The 19,236-nt window shown below is 34.1% G+C and overlaps 1 long non-coding RNA gene across 4 annotated transcripts; it reads right to left on the reverse strand.

Moving 5' to 3' along the window:
- Positions 1-12,375: 12,375 nt before the first annotated feature.
- Positions 12,376-18,042, reverse strand: LOC107841967. 4 transcript variants are annotated; one of them, XR_001665533.2, is made up of 7 exons: positions 17,908-18,042; positions 15,318-15,597; positions 15,101-15,195; positions 14,226-14,326; positions 13,904-13,945; positions 13,107-13,223; positions 12,398-12,793 (listed from the first exon to the last, which is right to left on the reverse strand). It is a non-coding gene; the product is annotated as an uncharacterized LOC107841967 (long non-coding RNA). The 4 variants fall into 4 exon arrangements; XR_007045058.1 differs by lacking the exon at positions 17,908-18,042 and adding an exon at positions 16,030-17,898; XR_001665534.2 differs by lacking the exon at positions 17,908-18,042 and having other exon boundaries at positions 12,376-12,793; positions 15,101-15,161; positions 15,318-17,898.
- Positions 18,043-19,236: the final 1,194 nt, after the last annotated feature.

The following is a 19,236-nucleotide window of genomic DNA, read 5'->3' on the forward strand; positions in this document are numbered from 1 at the left end:
TTAGTCGCCACCATTCCTAAGTGATATAGGATATTTTCTTGTTAAGGATGGCGACTAATTTGATATCTTATCAACTAGTTGATGGCTTGTCAACTTAGTCGTCACCTTTTCTCTCAGACAGACACTCCCAGGTAAAACAAACGTAACTTTCTACTCCAATATTGAATTAAGGTAAAATTAGATACATTGGAAATAAGACTTGAAGAACTTTCACTAGATGTATAGTAGTCCACCTGAATCATTATATTTTAGAAGTTACACGCATTTAAAGGTGACCATTATAGTGTTAGATGCTAAAACTCAATCGATACAAGTGTTCTCAACTTGAATTTTCCCTAAGTGCTTCCTATGACCATGATTCACATAGAAAACACTTTACACACAAGGTAAATGATCATGACACTTATATATTTTTTAAAATAATCACTTAGGGTCTTTTAAACATAGGATTAAAAGTTGGAAACTTATTTAGGAGCTTATGGGGTATTTTAGTGTTCCTTCGACTCTATGTGTAGATACTCAAGTAGTATCGACATCAACTTATGGTACTCTATAGACTTCGAGTATTGTTTCTTCTTCTATGTTGGTGTCTAAGTGCGGTATTTTGAGATTAGGTATTCAACCTTCATCTATGTTATCCCCTCAGGTGGGACCTCAAGCAACCAGATTCACCATGACTCCTATTAGTACAGGTACAATTATGTCTTTTGAGGATTAGAATTGGTTTGAGAAATTCACTTGTTTGGGTCCATCCAAGTTTTTTGGAGTTGTGGTTGAGGATGCCTATGAGTTCTTGATTGATTTTCATGAGAAGTTCCATAACCTTAGATTGCTTGAGTCGCATGGGGTTGCTTACACTACCTACCAGCTAACATATGCAACCAGAGATTATTGGAGGTCACTTGTTTATTGTATATCTTTGGGTTTTCTAGAAATAACATGGGATCAATTTGTTAAGGCCTTTTTGGACAGGTTTGTGCCATTCAGTCCGAGGGATCAGATAAGAGATGAGTTTGATCACTTGGACTAGGGCTCCATGACTTTTGTAGAGTATGAGGGAAATTTTCATGCCTTGAGTAGATATTTTCTTGTAGTATTTTCACTGAGTCTGAAAAGATTTAAAAGTTCGCGACAGGATTAGATATTTACTTTAGTTAGATGCTACCTAGATTGTAATGTTAGGGGCATCATTTCATAGTATAGTGGATTATGCAAAGATGAATGAGCCTATTTTTTGATCTTCCTATGAGATGCTAAGAGAATGTGTCGTTAGGGTGAGTTTAGTAGTTGCATTCCCTTAGGCATAGATTTTAGTAGTTTTTGTGGGAATCATGGCAGTCTAGTGTAGACAACCTTGCATGATTCATGATATTATCTACCCTAGACTACCATCTAGAATAGCAATGATTGCCATCTAGTTGTCATATTATGATCCTAATTTGGTATCTAGCATGAGGACTAGAATAAGGAAGTTTACCTCTAGATTTTCCCATGAGTTGATCTTGGAGAGCAAGACTGCCTTGTTGAACAAGGATATGGACATCTCTAGACTTGTGGTGTATATGCAACAAGTGAAAAAAGAAAAAAAAAAGCAAGAAGAGATGAATAAAAGGTTGAGTAAGAAGTTTCATTACTCGAATTAGGGTGGAGGTCAATAACAAAGTGGTAGAGATGGTGGGAAGTAGTATAAGAAGAAGTGGGGCAATTCTGGTTCCTACTCTACGACTAGTGCTCCTTACCTGAAGTTATCAAGTGACAGTCGTTCTTAGTATGATAGTGGGTTTAGCGTACCAGGAGCCTATTCTCAGTCTAGTGTGGCTCAGTCAGCTCCGTTATATCCTCTTTGTATATTTGTGGTTAGATGCATTATGATTTTTATGAGGAAGAGAGGAATAAGTACTTTAAATATGGTCAGACTGGTCATCTGCAGAAGGATTGTCCATCTAAGGTTACTTCTAGGGTAAATAAGATTTGCATGCCATTAGGGTGATATTTTTTTTCCATAGATTTGCTTGGTATGCCTCTGAATCATGATATTGACTTTGCTATTGATGTTGAGTTAGGCTCTAAGCCCATTTCTATTCCTCCTTAAAGGATTCCCCTATAAAGTTTAAGGAATTTAAGGATTAGTTGCAGAAGTTGTTGGATATGGGATTTATCCTACCTTGTGTATCATTTTGGAATACGTCTATCTTATTTGTAAAGAAAAAGAATGGGTCTATGCGTATGTATATTGATTATTGGCAGTTAAATAAGGTGATGGTTAAGAATAAGTACCTTCTTTCTTATATTAATGATTTGCTTAATCAGCTTTAGGGTGCTTCAATATTTTCAAAGATTTATTTGAGGTTTGGGTATCACCAGTTGAGGATTAAAGCTTGTGATATTCCAAAGACACCTTTTCAGACTTAATATGATCATTATGAATTCTTTGTCATGTCTTTTGGGTTGACTAATTCCCTTTTCTCATTCATGGAGTTGATAAACTGGGTGTTCTAATTATTTCTATAATCTTTTATAATTGTACTTATAGATAATATCTTGGTTTACTCAAAGAGTGAGGCTAACTATGAGGAGCATTTGCAGATTGTGCTTCAGAGATTAGAAGATAAGAAGTTGTATGCTAAGTTCTCTAAGAGCAAGTTTTGGTAGGATTGTATCTCTTTCTTAGGTTATATGGTGATCAAGGATGGTATCATGGTTGATCCAACCAAGATTGCAGCGGCTAGTGATTAGGCTAGGCCTACTTCTTCTATTGAGATTTGGATTTTATTAGTTTAGCATGCTACTATTGATACTTTATTGAGGGTTTTTAATCTATTGTGACTCATATCACTAAGTTGACTCAGAAGAAGATTTTGTTATAGTAGTTTGATGTTTGTGAGGTGAGCTTTCAAAAGCTCAAGGATTTATTGACCTCAGCTTTTATCTTGACCTTGCCCAAGGAAGGCATAGGTTTTACCATCATTTATGATGCTTTTGGTGTTAGGTTAGATATTGTATTGATGAAGAAGAATAAGGTGATTGTGTATGCTACTCATCAGTTGAAGCCCCATGAGAAAAATTATGTATCCATAATTTAGAGTTGTTCATATTTTTATTTGCTTTGAAGTTGTGGAGGCACTACTTGTATGGAGTCCATTGTGAGATCTTCTCGGATCATCATAGACTTTAGTATTCCTTTATCTATGAGATTATAATATAAGGCATCTTCATTGGCTTGAGTTGCTTGAGGACTATGACCTTACTATTATCTATCATTGGGAAGCTAATATGGTTGTGGATGCCTTAAGCTAGAAGTTGACTAGAATGGGTATCTTGGTGCATTTTTTGACCAGGAGAGGCCTTTGGCCTTAAAGGTTCAGTCTTTAGCTAACCAGATAGTTAGGCTGGATATTTTGACACTAGGGTGAGTTTTGGCATTCGTGGAGGCTAGATCTTCTTTGATAGAGTAGATTTAGACTCTTCAATCTAATGATGTTGGGTTAAGAGTAATTCAGAATAAGGTATTGAGTGGTGAGGCTAAGGAAGCCTCACTTAATTATGATGGTGTTTTGAGGATTGGAGTTAAGTTTATGTGATGAGAGTGGGTGATTGGGTGATATTGATATTAGAGAAGTCTCATTGTTCAAGGTATTCTATTTATCTAGGGGTGACCAGGATATATTATAATCTGAGATGGAATTAAAGATAGGGTGGTATGTGGTAAGATATAGCATATTTTATAGCTCGTTGTCTATGTTGCCAGCAGGTGAAAGCCAAGCATTTGAGGCATAGTGGTTTACTTTAGAGGTTATCCATTCCCGAGTAGAAATAGGAACAAGTCACTATGGATTTCGTGACTGGGTTGCCTCGTACTTCTCATAGTTCTGATAGTGTTTGGGTTATCATGGATTGATTGACCAAATCTTCTCATTTTATTTATGTTTAGGTTTCTTTTAGTGCTGAAAAGTTGTCCCTTAGTTATATTTGTGAGATAGTTCATTTTCATGGTGTGTCAGTGTCTATCATTTTAGATAGAGGTTCAGTGTTCACATTTCATTTTTGGTAGGCTTTTTAGGAGTAGTTGGGTACCCGAGTTAATTTTAGCACAACTTTTGACCCCCAGACTGACGACCAGTCAGAGCAGACTATTCAAGTTTTGAAGGAAATTCTTCATGCTTGTGTGATGGACTTTAGAGGTTAGTGGGAGCAACATGTAGCTTTCGCTTAGTTTGCATATGATAATAGCTACTATTCTAGTAATATATGGCTCCTTTTAAGGTTTTATATAGTAGGCGATATCACTCTCCAGTTGGTTGGTTTGTGCTTAATGAGATTATACCTCGAGGTACGAACATGCTTCGCGAGTATTTGGATAGAGTTAGGTTCATTCAGGATAGACTTCGAGAGTCATAGAGTAGGCAAATGTACTATGCGGATCGTTGACTTCATGCATTGAGATTTGGTGTTGGTGGTTGAGTCTTCCTTCGCGTTTTACCCATAAATGGCGTAATAAGGTTTGGGAAGAGGGGTAAGCTTATCCCCAGGTATATTGGTCTATTTGAGATTCTTTGGACTATTGGGGATGTAGCTTATGAGTTACCATTGCCCCCATATTCATCAGTTGTTCATCTAGTTATTCATGTTTCTAGATGAGTGGCTGTCTTTTATTAAGGAGCCCATCTCTATTCTATCCAGGGATGTTAGGCGATTGCGCTCTAGAGATATTCTAGTGGTTAAGCTCCAGTGGAGACATCAACTTGTAGATGAGGTTACTTGAGAGGTCGAGTCTGATATGCGTGGTAGTTGTCACTAACTTTTAGCTGATTCAGGTATTTCCCTTACCTGTAGTTCAAGGATGAACTAGATTCTTAGTGATGGATGATGTAATGACTTGATTTTTCTGAATTATTTAGTTTTATGTAATTTGATCAGCTCATCCCTCTCCATGGTTGATTTATGGTGTTTCTGGGGTATGGAAATAATTAGAATGGTTCCCAATGTATTACGATGCAATTTGTGTGAGTTCATGATTTTTTTGGAGGTTAAAAAGACATTATAGTTGACTTCAATTAAAATTTATTGTTCTATATATCGGATGGCAAAACGAACTTCATTAACTGATCTGAAACATCGATTTTGTAATAATATCATAGCTGGTGTGAGTTTATGGCTTTTGAATCTAATTTCGACCCTTAGTTCAAAAAGTTGTGGAATTGGGTCTCAGGGGTTAATTTTGTGTAAACAATCTCTTTTCGAAAATCTGATGTTGTTGTTGAGTCCACTAAAGGGACCATTTGACCACTTTAGTGATCAATGGTAGTACTGATTATAAATAGATTTTTTTCTCAATTTTTCACCAATTTTTAGACTTAGAGCTTTAGGTTGTTTAGTTTTGGGGTGATTTCTTCCATTTTCAAGCTTGGGTAAGCTCCAAATACCCATTTTAGTTATTTTTCTTTGATTTTTTGTCATTTAAAGTTTGTTAAAACATGATTTCAAAGTGAATTTGGGAATTTTGGCTCGAAAGGCCTAAAATAGTTTTCTTCAACTTATAAACCTCATTTTAAACCCATTTTCACTTAGGTTTTATTCTATGACTTCCTTGAATCATGGGTAATGTATTCATGAACAAAAAAAATTGATTTTGCCCCTTTTTTCAAAAATTCATTTCAAGGGTCTATTTTGACCCCGACTCAGAAATAGATAATATAGGTACCGTTGGCTTTCTTTTAACAAATAGATTCTATATTTATATGTTTTAGTTGGTTTTGTGGCCGTTTAGGATGGGAAGGCTCCATATTGAGGACTGTTTGGATTGAGTTTTATGTATTCGAGGTAGGTTATGACTTAATTTTCTTCAGACTAGGCTGAGTAGGTAATACTAATATAAAAACATGTTATGTGCATGGGTATTAGTAATAAAAATGGTGTTTTTTCTATTATGTACCGGTGTGGGGGCCTATGATGTTGTTATTGGTGGTTTGAAACATTATTTGCTATGTGTGACCGTCTATGGTCTTATATGATGTTGTTGACATGGTATTTATATATTTGATTGTTTTTTACAAGGTGGAAATTACCTAAATTGATATTTACGTTGTATTAATGGCATAATATTTCATATCTTACTCTACTGGTAGATGGACTATATTAGATCAAGAATGATTAGCTTATTGAGTAGATTTTTAGCTCACGTGCTTATGTATAGGTTAGATTCTTGAAATTCTCATTCTAATTTGGTTGTGACCATTACATCCTCATATCGTATATATATTCATGATGCATTGATATCACCTAGGAAATACTATTTTTCTGACAGAAATGTGACATCTTTAAAATTCCTCTATCAAAGATCATGGTCGGTGCGGAGTTACGGATATTGAATCAGTATTGGTATTGATATTGGTTATTGGATTGTATATGGGTTGTGGAACTCCCCATAGGTCCTACCTCAGGAGCAATGCTCGTTAGGTGCATATGAACATTGTACGAGAACCTCCAACTTATTGCACAATCATCATCATCATCATCATCATTTGCATTGATTTCACACTTTATGCACCCTCTGTGTTCTACTTTCACATTTGATTGATGTCTATCTTTAGGTGCTTCTTTTCCTTACTTGTACTTGATATATGTATTGATATTTAGAATTGTTAGTGGAGACGGTGTGGGCTACCGTTTGGAATATTTCTGATTGCAGGTGATGTGCCCATAGTGTGTATTTTATGTACTTTATTTTCTACTTTTCTAGTCAGACTATGATACCTACTGAGTACAAGTGGACCGTACTCAGCCCCTCGTCGTCAAGATAGTGACTTGGTTTACCTTTACTAGACACCCTATTATTGGGGTCCTATGACCCATAATGATATGTCACGACTCGTAGATGAGTCGTAGCCAGGACAGTGGTGTCAAAAACTCAAAAATTTTAGTGACAAGCACCTGGGGCATCACAAACAAAAATACCTCTTCCAACTACAACCATGCTTACTCTGAGGAAGTGGAATACAAGCATCTTACCAAGAGGGATAATCCCTTTCCCAGTTATGAGATTATTAGCATCAAATGGAATTCTTTCAGCAACAATGCCCTTAAACTAAATATTGATGGCTCTTGCATGGGCAATCTGGGAAAGGGGGGATAGGTGGAGTTGTTAAAACTAGCAATGGAGGATGGGTGATGGGATTCTGTAAAAGTTTCCATAAAGTCATGTCATGACCCAAAAATGAGGGTCATGAGACACTTGTCGCGGCGTACCTTGACAAGTAAGCCTATTACCCAAATTGATACAAAAAGAGTAAAAGAAAGAAATATCCCAAGGTAAGACTTCTAAAATGAAGTTGAACCCTGCAAGTAATCATAACAATACGGAAAGAACTTATCCAAAATACCAAACATGCCAAAAATTAAGTGTCAATAATGTAAGAGCTACTAATACAATCCAGGAGTCAAATACATCAGAAAAATAACCACAAAGGAATAATATCTGTGTCCAAATACTAATAAAGACATAACTACTATAGAAAGATAGAGGTGAACTTTAGACGCATGAATGTCCACCTGCTACCTTAGAAGCTCCAACAATCCCCCGAGTCAAGCAAGCTTAGGCGCACTCAATCTAGGACCTACACCGAAAGGGCCTAGTAGGCATGAGTACTGTCCACTTGTACTCAGTAAGTATCATAGGTTGTCCGAGAAAAGTAGAAAATAAAGCATACAAGATACACACTAAGGGCATGTCACCTGCAATCAAAAAATGTCCCACAATGATAGCTCATACTGCTTGCACTAAAAATTCTAATATATCACATATATTACCACAACACACCAAGAAAGATACAAGTATGCATTATGTAACATATAAGTAGAACAAGGGAGAACATGTAGATACAAAGTCATCAAATACAAGAAAAGGAAGGTAAGACAAATACATAGATGACAAGTCAATATGGCAGTACAACACAACATAAACATAATAAAGTAAGTGAAATATATGTAATGATGATGATGCATGAGGTCATCGTACAACCTCCGAGATCATCAGACAATCCCCATATACACCTAGAAAGGCAAGCCTCCCAACGTAGAACCCATGGGGGTACGTCAACCCGTATACAATCCATATATCTCATATATCCTTTCTGGAATATCCCTAAAAAGGGTTTTATAAAGTATTATAATATCTTTTTTTCAGCACTTACCTCGAGGAGGGTTTTATAAAAGTTATTGCCAGTGCTTCTTAGATGTTTCCATGGTGGTACCAATGTTTCATGAATGAGTATGATATAAGGATGTAATGCTCACAACCAATCACAATGAGTATTTACACAATCAACCACATGATATGTTTCCATAACCAACCACAATGATATAATTCCACAACTATGTGAGCCAATATCTAATCATTATTTCTGTTTCATCCATGAATTGCCACATGTCTCATATACCAACAAGTATGAATATATCACAATACACCAATGGTACCATATTAGGAATTTCAAATACAATACAATTATCCATATTTATTCAGGGCTATTAACATCACATAGGACTCCACACAGTAACACATATCACATAATATCTCAATTTTGATAATTACATCATATATAGGCCCCCACATTGGCACAATACATAGATAGTCATTTTTATGATTAGTTCTCATACTTAACATGCATTGTGTATCATCATTTACTACCCAACCCAGCCTGAAAGAGTTAGGCCATAACCAACCTTGAAAGCCAAAACCGGTCCCCTACACTTTGAACCCGTGACCGTACTTTTCACAAACAATTCCAAATTCTGCTAACAATATCAAATATGGAATCAATGTGTCAAAAAAACCAACAACACCCATATTGACTACTTTTGATTCGGGGTCAAAATGGACCCCTAAAATGGGTTTTCGAACAAGAAGGGAAAAATCATAACTTTACTTCAAAAATGTATTTTCCATATTTTTAGAAATCTACAGCTAAAAAATCAAGTCAAATCGATTCAAAAATGAGGTTCAAATCAAAGAAAAACTATTTTTAAGCTTTATCGGGTAAAATCTTTGAAATCCGAGTTAAAATCAAGAATCGGGGTTGTTTTGAAGGTTAAATTGATGAAACACTAGTAATTATAATATAAAAATAGTATTTAAGTGAAAAAGAGTAAAATTTGGATTTAAAATCAAGCCCTACGATTTTTGAGATTTTGAGAAATTTATCAAGAAATTACTAAGAAAAGGGTGAATTCTTACCTTAAATCCATAATAGAATCAAAAAATAGATATTAATCTAGCTTTCCAAGCTCCCACAAGCTTCACTTTTAAGCTTCCACACTATTTTAGGATTTAATTCTTAAAAAGCAAGATGAAAGAATGGACAAATTGGGCCGAAAAGGGGTAAAAAAGTTGTTATCTGTCATATATAGTGCAGATTTTTTTCTCCTAAGTCGAACGGACTTCGACGGGGTGCTCGAAATTCGTTCAAAGTCCGATACATACAAACAAACTATGCAACCACACTAAATTCGATGTTCCAGATATGATGGCAATATTAGATTTTTGAGAAACCATTATTTTGACAAAGTTGATCCCTAAAATCCTAAATCACAAGTTTTCAAACTGAGAATCAAAATGAGATTTAAAAGACGTAAAATCACACTAAATATGTTACCACCCTGAAATAGATATTTTGGATCTACTGGCAAAGTCAGATTTTCCATCTAACATTATTTCGATCAAATGTGGATCCCACATCCATATTTCTAATTTTATAATTTTTCGACCAATAGATCGAAATGAGCTTGGGTGCATCGGGACCCAAACCAAAGGTATACCTAGCCTAAAATTGATATTTTGGAGTTGTTGGTGCTATCTATTCAGCCATCCATCGCACGGATCAAAATATATTCATATAAATCCAAAATAAGGCTCTCAAAGCCATCAAAAATCACAATATCATATAAATGGTACTAAAATGCATCAAAAATCATGTCAATCAACCCCACACCCCAAAAATACCATAATACAACTACGGAGAGGGGTAAAATAGTTAAATCACATAAATAAATTTCACATATTTTATCAAATTTTTTAGGTCATTATAAGTCACCAACAATATGATGGAACTGATGGCTCTCAATGAAGGCCTCGGGATGGTAGAATAGAATAACTTCCTTTCCATAGAAATCAACATTGACTCAATAGACATCATATCTATCCTAACTAATGGGAAGCTCCACTATGATGCTTTGATTTTTTAGTACAGGTCAAGACTAAGAAGACTAGGGAACCCAGAAGTGAACAATTTAGAGAATAAAATGGAGTAGCAGATGTGCTAGCTAAAGAGGGGGCAAGGACCTGCAACTTTGATGAATACAGACTTTTTGAAGTTCCATTGGTGTGTGCAAAGGAAGCAATTTGGACAAACATCGCAGGAACTTTTTTTGAATGAAAAAGTAGAATTTGTACTAATGATTCCGATAGGTTATGCCAAACTTACCCATCTTTGAATCCTAACTGAAGCATCAGAATTTTGTAGAATGATTATGTATATTGTTTAATTTAATGCTTGCCCTTTCTATCCAAAAAAAAGAATATAAATATATACACACACATTCCTCTTTCCAATAGACTATAAATTTCACAGACTTGACGAAATTGACTCCCATAGTTTCAATATACATTAGAAGAAGAAATACATTAGGTGCCATAAGCACAATGTAACTACCAAAATTTAATTGCAAGTTACTGAAAGTAAGATAAAAATGTAATAACCTAACGCGATGGTGATTACTTCAAAAGCTTAGAATGTGGAGAAATACCAAAAATTATTTTACTTAGATCTCTGCCTCATCTTCTATCTTTCCTCTTCAATCTTCTTATACACTTCTTCCTCACTTGGGTCTCATGGTGAATCAGCTACAATGTAAGGAAGAGTCTTTCCTTCCTCAGTGAAGTGCATCTATCAATTTAGAAGACTATATCAATTATTCATGATTTTTTTAAAAAAATAAAATTTTTGTTGATTCACAATTAAAAACAGGGAAAAAACTCACTCCAAGAGTGGACAAAAATAAAGTCATTTTTTGCTTCAACTTTTAAAAAACAAAGAAAAATACATCCTTCATAACCAAATACTTGTTACGAAAATCAATTTCGGACATGCTAAGATAGCAGCCCAAGAATCCTTTATGAGCACAGTATAGATTGTTAAGAGAGTCAGTATATGAGCTATATCAATAATGGAACCCCTGACTAATGGATAAAAAAGATAGACTAAAGAGAATATTAATGGATCCATCATGATTCACTTGCTTGGCAATTTATTAAATTGTAAAGTCTTACTGTTGAAAGTTGAACAAACTTTAAATCATTGAATTGGTACAGGAAAATGAAAAGTCATCCTATACTATTGAATAGGTTACAATCAATGTTTTAAAAGGCAGATATGGGGCAAGGCGTAGTCAAAAACATCCCAAGGCAAACATCCTAAAATTTGAGGCATTCGCTAAGTATTGGGGCGTGAGGAACAAATTAGACATAAGCCTAGAAAGGTTTACAAAGAAAAATATTTTTTTTCATATTAGATCTCTAATCTATCTATATCTATATCTATATATATTATAAAGTAGAGGATAAAGAACCACAATTAGTCAAGTGGCAACCTATTGAGAAGCCACGTGACAGGTTTAGAACAAGATTAATAAATAAACTTTAACTATATTATTATTATAATAATAATGTATCAATAAATAATAATAATAGTAACAATAATAGTACATGCATAATGTAAGTAGTAACAGTAAATAAGAATAATAACACAGTAGTAATACATACGTAATAGTAGTAGTCGTTGTAGTAATCACTACAACATTTTAGTCCTATTGTCACTCTTGTAAAGTGTGGCCTAAAATAGCAAAAGATGTGGTCTTTATCAAAGGCTACACTTTCGGACTTTAGGCAACACTTTTAGGGGGGTGGCCTAAAGAGGCGTAACCTTTGATCAAAGGCCACACTTTTCAAGCGTTTTCATATTAGCTACATTTAAAAAGCGTGGCCATTAAGGTATAAAGGCCACGCTTTGCAGCTTGTCGTTGGCAACACTTTTATTTGATAAAATTACACTTACAAGTGTTGCCTTTATTTTGCTATTGGGCACGCTTCACAAGCGTAGCCTTTTGTAGCACCTATATAACAATACTTAAGAACGTTGGCTTTGTTTTACTATTGTGCACGCTTCACAAGCGTAGCCTTTTGTAGCACCTCTATAACAACACTTAAAAAACGTGGTCTTTACTTTCTTGAGGTCACACTTTTGAAGTGTAACCATTGATACCTTCTCTAAAGCAACATTTATAAAGTGTTGCCTTTGCTAATTTGAACATACGCATCTAATAAGTTGCACAATCTATATCCCTGCTCCCAATGACAACACATTTAAAACATAACATTCTTGTCTAGTTTATACAATTAATATTTACTACAAATTTTGATTGAAAAATACAATTATATTCTCATACATCTACTATTCATATTATACATCATTATTCTATTTAGATTGTCTTAAAACACTATGTTAGATAAAAATAACTCAAAAATAATAGTACATGCAAATTTTCATCATGTTCCCTTTGAGAAATAGACTGACTCCATGCTTAATCTGGGCTTTGCAACGTCCTCAATCACAATATACATTATTATTCATATCCTTGCTAATTTGTGAATTGAACTAAGATCTTCTCTAGTTGAATAACATACTATGATGTTGAATATAACACAAATAGATCCACCTAATGTTTCCTTTAAAAACCACCTTACCTGTATTTTAGAAGAAAATAACTATAGTTAAGTAACAAGAATGGGGAAATGAACCAGGAAAGAAAAATTACTATATTTGAAAAGAAAATGTGACCTAGAAAAACAAATACCAAGTGTACTCCCATAAACTAGGGTCTGGGGAGGGTAGAGTGCACGCAAACCTTTCCCCAACTTTCAAAGGTAGAGAGGTTATTTTCGATAGGCCCTCGGCTTAAGAAAAAAATATGATAGGACAAAATGATGATAAAAAGGATAATGGAGGGATGGAAAATTCAAAACTTAGGAAAGAATTCTGAAACTGAAGGAACAATACCTCAGGAGGGGACTAAGTTGGCTCATTCAATTTATCAATACCATCTTGAGTAATGGCGTCTGTAATGAATCTGTTGTTGTTTACTTTTGGTAACGAGTTGGCAAGTTATTTAAGGCCCTGTACCAATATTATTGAAGTCAAGTGCAAGTGAGATTACAAATGTTACTGATATTCACTAAAATGTTATGAAATGAAAAGAAATACAAACCACGACATGCTAATAGACGGATAATGAGCAGTAACACTACAAAATAAACTATGACAGTAGCAATCAATCCTTTTCAATCTGAAATCATAAAGGTTTAACCATATCCACACTGCCTCAAATTTGCAAAACTTAATTATTTCTACTCAAAAGAATTTAAAAGGCACATAGAGTGTGCTTCCTAAATAAAATAATTTGTTGTTATGGGGAATGTAATAGCCTTATGTTGAAGAGTTATTCCAATTAAATTTACATTCTTTGATTCACAAATATACAAGTTATCAATTCACACATATATAAGATATCAGTATGGGCACCAGCATTAAGAAGTAGTCTATGTATTGGAATAAATAGGTAATGATTATCTTTCATAAATTGTTAAGTTTCGATATATTTCAAAAAAATTTTGAATTTTCCATTTATAAGAAACGTCCCTTGATGGATTCATTTATCTGAATAAAAGACAAATACCATTTAGCTTTCATGAAAATTGAATATGAACACAAGTTCATACCAACACCATGAAAAAAGGTAAATGCCAAGAAAAAAATAGGAAAAATACATCTAACAATATTTAAGTTAGTTGAAGTACCATCAAAATAGGTGTAGAGATGCCCACAATTTTAAGTTGCTCCTGCAGCAGCAAGTTATGATTAAAAAAGATATTAATAGCCAGCATCAGTAATGCTACACAATCCACATGACATGTTAAGTTCCTCTTTGTAGCATAATCAAAGGACAAAATAGAACATATGAAATGATGGAATTAACAAGAAATTATACAATAGATAGAAGAAAAGGAACTGTAAGTAAGAACCAAAAAGGAGAAACTTATAACTTAATGTATGGCAAGGCTACCATATGTTAAGATTGTAGAGAAAGAACTAAAGAAGAAAGCACAAGTGTAAACTCACAGCAAGAGCCTCTGCGACATTCTCCAGATGTTTAGTCAGATTTGAAACATTAGTTTCCATATTTTTTTTGTTACATAAATAAGATCAGAGAATGACAAACCCTGCAAGTATTATGAGAGAAAGAGGTGAAGATAATGGAATGAAATTAGAGACCACAAGATAAGGCAAGTATCACATGAAAGATCAAAAGTTAGTCATGGTGTATTTCCTTTTACCCTCTATCTTTTATTTGCTTACTTCTTTATGGAATGATTCTTGTCTAAGATAAGCCTGACTCAATTGATATAATACATACAGAAAAAAGCATAACACTCCCTTGGCCCTAACTTAGAAGCATTATCAAATCAAATCTAATTTTCTTGAAGTTGAACCCTTTCTTCTTTTGAGAAAAAGAAATTGTCGAACCCTGGCCCTTAAAGAAATGGACTGTCAAAGCTTACATTTAGCAGATCAATATCATCTACAAGTATTAACACTAGAATAGATCATAACTAGATTAAATATTTCATAGGTAAAACAAATAGGAAAGAAAATTGAAGAATGTTTTATTCGTAACCCAAGCAAAAGGGCTATTAGAAACACTTACATTTGGCATCCATGCACTTATCTAGTAATGTTGCAAGTATCATAGAGTCTAATCTACCAGAAAAGAGCATGGCAACTCGGCAACTAGAGTATTGTATTTATTTGTGTTATCAACTAAAGTGGCCTACACATTACCCAAGAATTATGTCAATTTAGAAAGCTAATATAGAAGTTTATGCTTTTCATTTTCCATTAAAGGGCTTCTAAGATTAATACATATATCAATAAGGAGGAGTCGAATGTTATTTCTAACCATTGGGTGGAGACAGAAAAAGAAATTAGTTTCAAACCTGGTAGATTATATTTAATGCAGTATGTCACATTATCGACTCTTGTGAAGCAAGCAATACCCTGTGCGGTAAAAATGTAAAGCAGTCTGTCAAAGCTGTAACACAATTAGAAGAAAACTGCAATCAATTTAGACCCTGATAGAATGTTCAATCATAATTACTACATTCACCAAACATGAAATGAATGGTATTAACAGCATAGCTATGTGATATTGACCTTAACTTAGGTTCCATCAGAGTGGAAGGAGTTAAAGGTGAATCCTCTTTCCTGCAATAAACCTTTTGGCGTGAAGCACACAAGTCCTCAGGTTTTGGTTGGATAGAGGTTCTCTCCCAAGTGATTATCTCCTTAAGCTTTGGATCTGTCTAGTCATGCTTCAAAACTTTACCAATGAAATCTTTATCCGTTCCTAAAGCACCAATAAACAAACTATATACAACGCATGGAATTTCTTCCCAAAAGTCTGTTTCGGCTATTTACCCTCCATCTGCAAAATCTGCAAGATCAAAGCTACAATGAGTTAAAATATTCCACTCATTCACAGAGAAAGGATAGAGGAAATATAAACTAAACTACTAACCGCTACCAACTAATAGACAGCTCAAAAGCTTAAAATAAATAATTTTTGATTGAAAGAGCTGACTTTTAATAACGTTTCCATGAAGCAATAAAATTTACAGAGGATGGATAAATCACCAAAATGTTTAGCTCAAAATGATATATTTGATTACTAAATGTTCTTTCCTGTACATGCTCAATCATCACGATTGCTAATTTAATTTAGTTGTTACTATAAACAATAATTACAACCCACTGCTTATGTTTGCTTTAAAATAGGTTGAAGCTTCTCCAAGAAATCTTTGTTATGTTAAAAGAAATCAATAAGAGAGTAGGTTGCTGAAGAAGTGTTAACAAAAATTTAATTTACAGAGGCAAGTGGTGATACAGAAGACAGTAGAAATTGAGGGTCCTCCTTCGTGGTCCATTAAACAAGAGGGCCTCGCCTTCCAAATGCACTCGACCAAAGCAGCTGTATAAATCGAAGAATAAGTAGCACAATCGAATATGACTAAAATATTCTATCCAAGATTATGTCCCTTATCTTTGCAAGAGACATAATCTTGGATAGAATATTGCAACCTGTAGAATATTACAACTTGTTATTCCTATGTCCTAACATCACCAAAACTATTTTTACAACTTAGAGGGAAAAAGGATGTGAAAAGGACACATAGGTTTACATCCTAAGGTTACAAAATTTGCTTAGGCAATTAATAACCTAATCTATTTACTAGAGTATGATTTTTCCTAACTTACTTGTAAGTCACACAGTGAAAGCAATAGATAACAATGGTCTAAGAATTAGCCTCTCCAGCTTATCATTATACCTACTCCTTAACATGTTTGCCTGTTTCTCTAGCCTCCTTTTCTTAAACTTTCAAAGCATCAAGTACTATATAGGAGTTAGAGACTCTAGCACTACGGGTTTTGAATCCTAGAGAAAAAAAGGAATATTTATGTACTCAACAATTAAACCTTTTCGGGATATTTTGGTTCATCATCCAAATTTATAATAAAGTATAAATTAAAAAATTCACAATTACTTACGAGAAAAATAAAAAGATGAGGATAAAACATTGAAGAAAATCTACAAATGACCCAAGTGATCCTTAAACTAGTGACCTAATTTCAGTCCAACGAGTTGATTAGAAGCTCACTATTCTTATTTTGCCTCAGAAAGTAAATATAAACACGTAGAACTATGACAATAGCCTCTAAAGCACAGGCAAGAAAAAGGTCATAATGTTTTATAAAAGCTCCATCAGGGTGACAAATATTCAGTAACTGAAATCAAGGATACATCTTGAGCGTGCAACTGCAAGTCTACTGTTAAAGGAAAGCCCGGTGCACTAAAACTCTCGCTATGTGCAAAGTCTGTAGGGCTGGACCACAAAGGTCTATCGTATGCAGCCTTTCCTTGCATTACAAGAGGCTATTTTCAAGACTTGAATTTGTGACCTCCTAGTCACATGGTAGCAATTTTACCAGTTACTCTAAGGCTCCTCTTCAAATGCAGGTCTCCATTTCATTACAAAATTACAAGTTTCCTCCTAATCATCAGTAACTCAATCCACTTTCATCTTCATTGCTACTTGAGACAAAGGCATAATGTTACGAGCATCGTAGAGAAGAAAACCTAAATGCAAATTCAATGCAAAAGCAAATACAATAGAACATGATGGAGAACCCTTGGTGATTTGGTTAACTAGTACTTAATGAATGAAATAATTCTTCCAATTAGTACCATATAAAAATCATTTTAAAGAAATGTCATTTATAAGAATACAAAAACATTGAGTAATTTCTTTTTATCTGTGCTAGCCTAGGTGGGCGGAGTTATTCGATAATTGTTGGTGGGAAGTGACACGTATCCCAAGAAATCAGTGAAGATGTGCAAAATTTGGTCAAGACACCAAGTTTATCCAAAAAATGTCATTTAAAAGAATGTAAGTGTATATAATCCTTTCAATTTTCATCCAGAAAAGAACTACATCTGTACTTTCTGCAAAATTTGACAAAAAAAAAGACAGTAAATTAAGAGCACTTCATAAATATAACCATTTAGTAAAGCAATTAAAAGAATGAAAAGGGAAAAGAAATAAATTCTTAACACAATTTAACAAATTATGCCTATTTCCCTTGATACATTCAACGTTTCTATAGCACTCAAACTTCTAATCAAACATCAAGATTTATTAATTAAATGCTAAATGCATGCGGCATAATTTATGTAATAGCCGCTTACCGCCAAAAAAAGTTTGTCGGAGTTCTTCAGGACAGAGAAAAAGAAATTGGAAATATATGAAATTGAAAGCAATATTGAGAACCCTAGTTGTGCCGCAGTTCTTTAGGTTGAGGAAAATTGAAAATATTCACTTCGTTGGAGGGAATATAATATTTTAGTGTTAAAAATATTGGAGGGAATATGATATTTTGATATAAATTTTATAAAAGTTATAAGACAACACTTATAAAATGTTGTTTTAAAATAATAAAAATAGCTACATTCTAAAAGTGTAACCAAATTTATAAAAAGTGTTGCTAATTATATAATGATATGGCAACACTTATAAAGTGTAGCCTATAGCATTAAAGAGCATGTTTTACAAGTGTAGTCAAAAAAATTGTGGCTGAAAGCCAAACTTTAAGGTTACAGTTTAAAAGCGTACACAAAATTAGTTTAAGCAACACTTTACCAGTATTGTCCAGATTTAGTGTGGCCTTAGGTCAAAAATGTTGTAGTGAATAGTGGATTATGTTTGAATCCATAGTATTATTACAACAAGAACAACAACAACAACAACGACTGTTGTTGCTGCTCCTACTCCTCCTGCCGCTGCTACTGTCGCCACTCCCGCCACTCCACCACCACCACTACTACCACGACTACTACTACTACCACTACTACCACCACCAGCACCACTACTACTACTATCATCACCACCACCACTACCAGCACTACTACCACCACTACCGCTACTACTACTCCTGTTACTACTACTACTAACTACTACCACCACCACCACCACCACTACTACTCATCCTACTACTAACAACGACCACCACCGCTACCGTCGCCGCCGCACGACTACTACTACTACTAAATACTACCATCACTACCACCACTACTACTCATGGTACTACTACTAATTCTAACTACAACCACCAAGACCACCATGGCAGTAGTAGTACGTATATACTAATAGTAGTGGTAGTGGAAATAGTAATATATTATATTTTAATATATTTGATTAAATTTTAAATGAAATAGTAGAAGTATTGGTTGTATCTTAATACACTAGTATTACGTAGTAATAGTAAAAGTATCTGTAGTATTTAAACCAACAAAAAAGTAGTAAATTTTCTCTTAATTCAAATTTATAGATTATAGGATAAATACACATTGTATTTAAAAAATTAAGGATAAGGAAGAAATTGAGATGATATTTTAATTTAAATTTAAATAAAGTTTGAATTGAAATGAAATTCTAATTTCTCCACCTCTTCTATATATACTATTACATATTATAGTGATGAATAATCTTAAGATTTTATTTTTGGAGGTTTATTATTC

Source organism: Capsicum annuum, chromosome 9 (genome assembly GCF_002878395.1).
Source record: "Capsicum annuum cultivar UCD-10X-F1 chromosome 9, UCD10Xv1.1, whole genome shotgun sequence".
Lineage (NCBI taxonomy): Eukaryota > Viridiplantae > Streptophyta > Magnoliopsida > Solanales > Solanaceae > Capsicum > Capsicum annuum.